This window comes from Lates calcarifer, unplaced genomic scaffold, assembly GCF_001640805.2.
Source record: "Lates calcarifer isolate ASB-BC8 unplaced genomic scaffold, TLL_Latcal_v3 _unitig_5015_quiver_857, whole genome shotgun sequence".
Taxonomy (NCBI): Eukaryota; Metazoa; Chordata; class Actinopteri; family Centropomidae; genus Lates; species Lates calcarifer.
Genome location: NW_026117236.1, coordinates 40,350 through 47,790, shown reverse-complemented (window position 1 = coordinate 47,790; position 7,441 = coordinate 40,350). Strand labels below are relative to the sequence as shown.

The following is a 7,441-nucleotide window of genomic DNA, read 5'->3' as shown; positions in this document are numbered from 1 at the left end:
CAGCCACAATCCCCTAAAATAGAGGAGAAAGAGAGAATTAGCATCCAAAAACATGCTAGGGTCACAGTCACTAAACTCCCCATCACACACTATAGCAATGTAGCAGTAGCAGTAGCAGGTTCAGATGCTGTTTCCTCCAGTCCTTTACCTTCTCAAATCACTGTCTCCTCCTCTCCCCCTCCAGCTCCAGAACCACGGTCTAAGCAGCCGGAGCAGCTGCGGCCTCCTACAGACATGGGTGAACAAGCTCAAAAACCAAACCTAAATAACCAGGATGTGATGATGGCAAATTTTTCAGAAAGCAAAAATGCACGAAAACTTGCACAATCTGAATCCTGTTGTAAGAGCACCTCACCTCGTCTGCACTCTGGGGCCGCGGTGACCTCGACTGTGAACCCACGGTCCACCAGAGAACGGAGCATAAAATTAGGAATTGGCACCTCACACCTAGAAAAGCTATTATAATAATAGGAGATTCAAATCTAGCTCGAGTGCCACAATTTGCCAGTGAAGAAATCCAGATGGACAGCTTCCCTGGAGCACAATTCCATCACATAGGGGAGATTTTGAAAAAACTTCCCCCTACCAAAACAGTAAAAACAGCAGTTTTGTCAGTGGGTTTGAATAACTGCCTAAGACGGCAACAGCCACTTACAATTATAAAACAACTTAATGCACTATTGAAAATAGCAAAGGAAACATTTCCCAATGCCCTGATCTATATACCAATTATTAACATCAGCAACAGACTGGAGAAACAGCAAAAGGACCTAATAACACACCTGAATAGCTATATAGAAAAGAAATGCACTTACCTGTCAGAGATCAGTCCACTCCACTTCAAGACTGAGCCAAGAGATCCAGTACACTGGACTAAGGAGACGGCCGAGAAAATAGCTGAACACTGGGTGGATCAATTAAACATGTGAGTGGGGAGCAGTGCACTACAGCAACTCCCCAAAACTCAAACATCACCAACCTCTGCTCTTCCTTTAAACTAAACTACCTAGAAAGGGAGATTTTAAAGAGGGGACTCACATTTATTCCAACACCCAGACCACCAGATCCTGACCAACTGCGCAGTGATCTACACACTTACCATAGAAGATTAAAATCTTGGATCATTTCCACTATAACACAGAATTCCCACACATTCCATTTACAACTAATTCCACCTGGGAACCTGCCTTTGAATCTCTGGCGGAGCCCATCCAAGAACTAATCCGGAAGGATGAGGAATGCTCTCCCGTTTTAGAGCCTCCTACAGGGCAAAATTAAACATTACAGGGATTCAAAGAAAAGGCACTCTCTGCACTCAGCAAAAGACAGGATATAATCATAAAACCTGCAGACAAGGGAGGACAAATAGTCTTACAGGATAGATTTAATTATCTCCTGGAAGCAGAAAGACAGCTCAACAACACAACCTATTATGTCCCCCTGGAACAACCTCTGCAGGCAGAAACACAGCATTTGATTAGGAAAATAATTACAAAATTATATGAAGATAAATATATTAAGGCTAAACAGATGACCTACCTCCTTGGCCCAGATAATCCGCGTTCCAGACTATTTTATCTACTTCCTAAAATCCATAAACCACCAGATACCTGGACAGTCCCGTTCCAGGTGCCTGCAGGTAGACCCATTGTAAGTGGACTGTGGCTCGGAATCATATCGTATAGCAGAGTTCATCGATCATTACATAAACCCATTAGCGCAAATCCATCCAAGTTACATTAAGGACACTTATGAATTTGTAAAGAAATTGCAAAATTTAACAGTACCGATAGGTACACTTTTATTTTCAATCGATATAGATTCCTTATACACAAACATTGACACGACTTTAGGGCTACAGGCGGTGGCAAAAGCGTTACGCAAAATGCCGGACCCCGATCGCCCCGATAATGTCATTCTCCAACTTTTGGAGATCACATTGACCAGGAATGATTTCCAATTTAATAATAAACATTATCTGCAAGTCTGTGGATGCGCTATGGGTAGAAAATATGCCCCCTCATATGCCGACATCTATTTAGCCGACTGGGAGGAAACGGCATTCAAAAAATGCCACACACTCCCGTTATTATATTTCCGCTATCTGGACGACATCTTTGACCTTTGGAGTGAATCCCTAAATTCATTCCATGAATTTTAGCAGTCCTAAATTCCCACCACCCGAAAATAAAGTTAAAACAAAACTTACAAACACAGGAGATTGAATTCCTGGACACGCGGATCTTCTTCCATAATCACACTGCCCACTCGAAACAGCTGGCCACCAAAGTACACTTCAAAGAGACCGACCGCCACACCCTTCTACACAAGAGCAGTTACCACCCCAGACACACATTTAAAGGGATCATCAAATCACAATTAATAAGATTCCATAGGATATGCACTTACCAGCAGGACATAGATGAGGCTACCTCGACTCTGTTCACAGCCCTTAGACCCAGAGGTTATTCCAGCCGTCAATTAGATCGGAGGTCAGAAACTCATTCAAAAATAAAAAAGATTATAAAACAGATAAGAGTAGTCTCGCACTTGTCCCGTTGGTGTTAACATATTCCCAGGACCTTTCAGGTTTAATTTCAGGCTTAAAGGCCAATTTCCACCGGGCACAGGAATTAATCGACCCCTTGAATAATTTCCGCCCGATTACAGCCTATAAAAGAAATAAAAACCTATCAGACATACTGGTTCACACACGATTTGATCATTCCAAAAACAACAGCACAGACACGTGGTTACTCAGATACTCACCGTATATAGTAAATAGCCATTCAGGGCAGGGAGCTACAGTAACATTCAGATGTACTCCACAAACCACCAACTTGATCTATATGATCGAATGTACACACTGTAATAAACTTTATATTGGGGAAACAGAAAAAACAGCCAAAACCAGAATCTCACAACATCTGTACCGTATACGGGGAGGTTAGGGTACATCGATCCTACATAGGCATTTCATCCAAGTTGGCCTGGAATTTTTGAAATATAGAATCCTGGATAGCAAACAGACCTGGTCCAAACAACAGAGACGTCGAATTGAACGACAATGGATACAAAAAATAAAAACGATCGATCCACTGGGCTTTAATGAAAAATACAATTAAAATCCTACTTGTGTATTGTGGGCTCGTCCTCTTCTTCTTCTTCTTCCCTTTCCGTGTCCTTTATGACCGCCTTTAATTTTCTAACAAAGCACGATTGGTCTATTAAGGTCAATTAACAATATCTCTGCTAGAATGTGAATACCCGGTTTACATGAGACCCCGGAATAAATAGCACTTATAATCATCTGGTGGTTGGATGTGAATGCATGTATTTAGGTGTTTGTGTGTGTATAGTTATATGCACACGAATGCATATAAATTGTATTTATATAAATAAAATAAATATTTTACTAATTTAGTAACAAATCAATATAAACAATAGAAATAACTTATATTTCTGTCATAATAATTGAGCATGCTTTTGGATACTAATATTATGCATGAATTTCGATTTCTTGCCCCCAGTTTCCCTTTTACGGCAACTACTAAAAATTGTGTGTTGCGTTCAATGCATGCTCGGTTGTTTGAGTGTTTTTCCTTTCCCACTCACCCTCTCTTTTTTCCTGTTTCCTTATATTCCATATCATCCACCAATCATTAATTTCGTCCACGGGTCTACGGCGAAGCCGAGGAATCCCCCATAGCAGCCAAATAATTCTCCCATGGCAGGGATTCCCCTAGATAACTGGAAAACACATACATATATACAAATATAAACACATTTCTAACAACATGGAAGGGTATGCATCTAATTACGCTCTCTTTTTTGCTAAACAAACATTGTTTTAAATTAAAAATGATTTTATGTGTTATGTTTTATTCAGCATGATGTATATATCTTATTATATTTTATTGTGTGGAGATGCATGTTTAGCACTCTTTTATGTACAGCACTTACCTGTATATAGCACTTACCTGTGTATAGCGTTTCCTATGTACAGCACTTATTTTACATTTTTTTATTGCATGATTTTTATTGCATGATACTTAGATTACAGCTCTTTATTGGATGCTTACCCTTTCTACTTATGGATTTACTCCCCCAGCAGTTGGATATCCCACCTCACTTTTTTTTAGGGGGATCATGCCTGGAAATATTCCACTGGTTATTTCAGAACTTGGCAGTCTTCATCGTGATCTGGAGTCTTCCCTTCCTCCAGACCCCCCCCCCCCCCTTTTTTTTTTTAAAAACCTGCACTTGGAACAGACCCTGGAACCTATTTTGATTTTAATACTTTTACACAGACCCTGACCTTCAACCTAACCGCCTGACTCCTACTCTGACCCTATACATGACCTGATCCCTAAAACCTAACCATTCAACTTGTACCTGAGGCCCTAACCCTAACCTGACCTCGACCCTGCCCCAACCCTAACCTGACTTCGACCCTGCCCCAACCCTAACCTGACCTCGACCCTGCCCCAACCCTAACCTGACTTCGACCCTGCCCAACCCTAACCTGACCCCGCCCCTGCCCTACCCCCCCCCCCCCTACCCTAACCTGACCCTGACCCTGCCCTAACCCTAACCTGACCCTCGACCCTGCCCCAACCCTAACCTGACCCTTCGACCCTGCCCCCAACCCTAACCTGACCTTGACCTAATCCTATTACTATGTTGGAGGACCCAACTCTAACTAGTAAAGCTATAAACCCCCCCCTCCCGGTTTTCAGGAGGAAGAGCCCCCAATCCAGGTCCAACAGGATCTCCAGAGTTGAGGATCCCTAACACAACCTATTGATGTGATTGAAAAAAAAATATCAGGGATATATAAAAATTCAACATTTTCACAAATAATACTCCCTGTCCTAATAGGCTGTGTTTTCCTCACCCCTCCTTGTCCCCTCCCTTTACTTACCTTCATATCCTTTCAAAACTTGTACTCTCCTCTCACTGAACCAGCTCCGGACCATTTATCAATCTGCTTTTTCTCCATGAGCCAATATGGAACCTATAAAAAAAATATATAAAAAAAAACATTGTATATATGTGTGTATGTATATATACACATATACAGATAAAATAGAAATAAAGATCAGTATAATACATGTTGCCAGCGCATCAGAGACATCTAGTGGTGTCCCCTTCCCCTAACCTAACCTGACCTCGACCTTGCCCTAACCCTAACCTGACCCCCGCCCCTGCCCTAACCCTAACCTGACCCTGGACCCTGCCCCAACCCTAACCTGACCTTGACCTAATCCTATTACTATGTTGGAGGACCCAACTCTAACTAGTAAAGCTATAAACCCCCCCCCCTCCCGGTTTTCAGGAGGAAGAGCCCCCAATATGCCAATATGGAACCTATAAAAAAATATATATAAAAAAACATTGTATATATGTGTGTATGTATATATACATATATAAAGATAAAATAGACAAAGATCAAAATAATACATGTTGCCAGTGCATTAGTGACATCTAGTGGTGTCCCCTTCCCCTAACCTAACCTTGCCAGAGCCTTGTCTTTGTTTGATCAATTTTAACAGATAAATGAATAACCTAAGGCTCCAATGGAGTAATCACTTTTCGCTTACAGATGATAGTATATATAGAAACACCCCCTTTTGTAAATTTTTTTTTTCTCTCTTCTTTTTCTTTTTCTTTTATTGCCCCACCTCCTTTCAATCTCTTATTATCTTACCTTTTATTTCTAGGATCCACCCTCATGGACTTGATCTATATGAATCTATTATAAAAGGAAAAAAAAGAATATCAATTGTTTTAAATCCAGTTGTACCTTTAAAAGGAGGGGCATAAATTTAAATAACACCCCCTGAGAAAGGGTCCCCTGCAGGACCAATCACCTACCAGGTACTGCCCCCAAGATTACTTACATAGAGGCCTGGATCCTTCACTCTCTTCTTGCTCCCCTGAAGAAGCCTTCCAGGCGAAACGTTGGGACCTTCTTTCCTTTAATCCTCTGAGAGAGACTAACTTCAGACAGGTTTTCTCACTAAAAAAGAGAAAATACTTTTTTTAAGCTTTTATAGTGCAGGTTTTGTTTCATTTTTTCTAATGTTTTATTGTTTTATTACTAGTTTTGGTGGGTACATACACAAACAGGGTCTAACCAGAGGACTGAGGCTTGAGGCCTACTGGATCTGGTCTCAGGCCTGGATCAGCAAATGGGTGAGTGTTGTCTACTAACCTACAGGAAAAAGAGTGTGCGCACACAGAAGATTATACAACATCACGTTTGAAGACTCTACACAACTCTCCCCAGCTAATCCAAGCATCGACACAAACCTCAACTATTTTAAACAAAACTCATCCCCTGTTTGGATGGATTCCCCACCCTGAAGGACTTTTTATTATTTATTTATTTATATCTTTTATTTTCTATTTATGATTGCCCTGCAAGGATATTTTGAATCCTGATTTTTTTTACACACGTGTCCCCCTGTTTTGGTAATACAGGATTATCACGGAGCCTTATTGTTTTCTACTGCACTGTAAGTGCTTGCTAAGTATTTTAAGCTAACCTAGTGTGCTGTTGTCTCCTCTCTTATCTTCCCTACCCCTTTCTCTTTTAATCCTTTTGTTCCCCCCTTGTTTTAGTATCCTCTTTTAAGTATCTCTTATGCTCATTTAATTTGGTTTTTATTTAACCAGATCTGTTTAAATGAAATTTAATCATTAATTTAATTATTGTTTCATTTTAACTGACTGATTACCTAATTTTATTTTTTATACTATCATCTGTTTAACAAACCCTCTGCTTTTCACTACGGATCTCTTAGCAGCACAGCCACCATGTCCTTACCCCTGAGTAACAGATTTGAAGTGCTGGCTCAACCAAATAGCCCGGGTAAGTGTGGGACTGCGGAACAAAATCTACTCAAGCCAGCCCCTAGGGAAACTGCCTCGGCTTCTCCAAATGACCCTCAGGATCTAGACCTAACAAAAGTATATTTGAAGATGTTACAGGCCATTCACCACTCCGAGATTATTGCTAGGGCTACACAGCAAAACACAGCCCTAATGGGTATGATGAAGAAAGCAAATCAACTGACTCACTTCTTTAAACCAGCAGTTCCTAATCCGGCAACTCTGGAAAGGGTTAAAATAAACACAGATCAATGGCTGAACAATAATTTAATAATCCTGGCTGACCATTATGATGCCTTATTAGCATCTCTTTTAGCACAGGTGATAACCTTTCAACCAGCAGCCTTAAGTAAAGCCTTAAAATGGGCTAAACTGAGATATGGACCTCGACTTACCGACAGCTCCATAGACACCCTGAGAACCATGGTGCTCCAAGGGCAACCACAGGTGGGCCCGGAGAGTGTGGAACCCTCTCTACAGGATTTTCCACCTCTCCCCACTCCAGATCAGGCGGCACAGGCCAAACTATCCCCAATGCACCAGC

The 7,441-nt window shown here is 41.2% G+C and overlaps 2 long non-coding RNA genes across 2 annotated transcripts; both read right to left on the bottom strand.

Moving 5' to 3' along the window:
* Positions 1–1,307: 1,307 nt before the first annotated feature.
* LOC108873319 (uncharacterized) lies at positions 1,308–3,641 on the bottom strand. The gene is made up of 3 exons (XR_007811300.1): positions 3,134–3,641; positions 2,210–3,031; positions 1,308–1,633 (listed from the first exon to the last, which is right to left on the bottom strand). It is a non-coding gene; the product is annotated as an uncharacterized LOC108873319 (long non-coding RNA).
* Positions 3,642–4,780: 1,139 nt separating this feature from the next.
* Positions 4,781–6,381, bottom strand: LOC108873318 (uncharacterized). Its single transcript, XR_001959411.2, has 4 exons — positions 6,125–6,381; positions 5,904–6,022; positions 5,711–5,755; positions 4,781–5,017 (listed from the first exon to the last, which is right to left on the bottom strand). It is a non-coding gene; the product is annotated as an uncharacterized LOC108873318 (long non-coding RNA).
* Between the last annotated feature and the right edge of the window lie 1,060 nt (positions 6,382–7,441).